This window comes from Amphimedon queenslandica, unplaced genomic scaffold (assembly GCF_000090795.2).
Source record: "Amphimedon queenslandica unplaced genomic scaffold, v1.1 AMPQUscaffold_13521, whole genome shotgun sequence".
Classification (NCBI taxonomy): Eukaryota; Metazoa; Porifera; class Demospongiae; order Haplosclerida; family Niphatidae; genus Amphimedon; species Amphimedon queenslandica.
Window position 1 is genome coordinate 163,812 of NW_003546243.1, and position 2,646 is coordinate 166,457.

At 33.6% G+C, this 2,646-nt stretch overlaps 1 protein-coding gene across 1 annotated transcript in view; it reads left to right on the plus strand.

Annotated features, from left to right (window-relative positions):
* LOC109591082 (uncharacterized) overlaps window positions 1-2,646 on the plus strand; it is a 21,401-nt gene that overhangs the window by 15,234 nt on the left and 3,521 nt on the right. The window lies entirely within an intron of this gene.

A 2,646-nucleotide genomic window follows, 5' to 3' on the forward strand; every position in this document is an offset into this window, starting at 1 on the left:
TCAACCATTTGTAGTACCACTTGGTAAGTCGATTATGTGTTTGTGCTATTCATTCAAGCCAATCCAGATACTATTACTACTACTTCTACTCTTGTTCCTTCTGCTACATCATCGCTCTTTACTACTATACACAATCATTCCCTACTACTACACAGTCTACACCATCATCTCCTACTATGAGCAACAGTAATGTTGCAAGTGCAGGTTAGCTACAGTGTATATCGACTATTATAATTTTCTTTATGTAATCTAGTGGCCATGTCATTATTGAGTGTCATCATAGTATCACTAATAATAAGTCTTACTATATCAGTAGTTTTTTTTCTACAAAAGGAAAGTATATACAGATCTAGTAAGTTTTTTATATTGTGTACTCTTATTTGTTCTATGATATTATTACAGGAACTGCCTCATTACAATCTCAAATAGTAACTACTTCAAGCAAGCAGTTTCACACTGTAATGACTAATGATGATAATTCAGAAGAAAGTCCTTGGCCAGGAGCGGTCCGTGTACTTTTCCGAGAATCTCTTCCAAGAATGTAATTAATTTTATTATTTTAGTAGAAATAACTATATTAGGGTTTTTTAAAATAAAAAACTTATTGCCATAAAAATTTTACATACACACCGAATCAGCAATACCTTGTGCTCCTGGCAATACATTTATTTGATTAATAATTTATCTATGATGAATACCGGATGTTCTGCCAGCCCCTCCATCCTGCTAGATCTCGGCATCTTGCAGTTCCAAAGAGAATATCATGGCTCTTTCTAACATTGGGTTTTGTTTCCAGTCATTCCTGTGTCTTTATTTTGCTACTGTAACTAATGCTGGTGAGTGGCAAACAGACTGCATGGTCTTGATATATAACGGTGAAGGTTGCGGGAAGGGCTACCAATACAAATGGTGGCCGGAGGGGCATGGATAGTGAGGGTATTAGTAAAAGCAAGAGTACATAAGGGTTAGAAACGAAAAGAAACGCCAAAATAGCAATCTCCCATTGTAGTTAGGAGTCCCCTAGTTGTGTTAGGACTGTCCCTAAGGTTGGTTTAGGGTTTAATTATTCTTCTACTAATGCTACTATTGTCACATTTCTTATATTGTTTTATTTGTATTTTTTTTTGGCTTGTGGCTTCTTGGCTACTTGTCCTTCAGGTACTCTTTCATAACCCCTATTTTTTGTCCTTCCCACTTCTTACCTGTAAAGTGTTTAATAATAATAATAATAATTATTATTATTATTATTATTATTATTTTTTAATTTTAGTCCCCTAGTTTTGTTTTTGTTTTGGTTTCTTTCTGTTTTTGGTTTTGTTTTGTTTCTACTTTTACTACTACCCTGGATAGTGAAAAGGGTTAGTCGGGTCTGGTTCACACGAAATAATAATAGTAATGGTCTGGCTTGTGAGACTATATATTCTGTTGTCTGTTGAGTGTCAATTTTCTGCATAACCGAAAATCAATCATGATTTTGCTAAGCCTAAAAAAAGAAGATGATTCCTCATTCCTGTTCACAAAAATGGTTTGGTCAGGTACCCGCCCCATTGAATATTTATTTATAATAATAACAAGAGTAGATTATCTTTTCAAAACAAACCAAATTCAATGGGACAAGAGTTGTAAAGAGAAAACAAAGTCAAGAAAATTTTCAAGGGACTACCACATAAATATGTGTAGCCTAGGAATTAAGTTATTTAAATTAGGGAATGAAACAGGTTTTCTTAGATGATCAATCAATTCTTCCTGTTATTATCATCCAATGAAATTGCTAGGGATAGGCAAATTATACTTCAATTTCTGCCTGTTATGCTTTGAGGCACTGACCCGAATTCCATCCTATTATCCTTTGAAATGAATCCAATTATGCTTATATATTTTAAGCTTTACTCAAATATCAAGTTACATGTACATGCATCTATTATAATTGCAATATTATAATAATGCCAGAATCTGAAAAAGTTTTCAGACTTTGAGTCACTGAAAAATAGTATAGCTTAAGCCATTGGACTGATCACCACACTTGCATAGGTCACCACACTTGAGTAGGTAGGTATTATAAGCAGTTGGGTTATTGTACTAGTAGTCGAGATCATGTGGTCAGCGAGAAATTTTTTGACCCAATATGCTCCAATTATGCCAGCATAATAATTTGCCCTATTATGCTCCAAATTATGCTATCATAATTTGCCTAGCCCTAAATCGCTCATAGTTCATCTGTATCTTTTCCCCATTTCTCCCGTTATGGAGTGTTAGTGTAACCATTTTCCTTTCTTTACTGTATTGTTATGACTGTGTAACATCTTTACTACCATGCACACACACATGTGCACATGCACATCAATGATACTAATCTAGTAGACATAATTTGTTCACACTAAACTCCGATATGTGTCCATGATATAGACACAAATTAAGACCATATGCTTCTTGACATAGCACCCAACCCACAATGTACATGGCTTGATTGATACTTGTTGTGATTACTTAAAATTATTAATCATAAAACTATACATAATGTATTGTAAATGACAATTATTAGTCAAGTTCACAAATTTTTATAGATAGCTGTAGATGAACAAAAATGTTAAGAATTAATACTCCTATGAGTTAATAGTAATTTTTAATTCAAGAATGCATTACAAG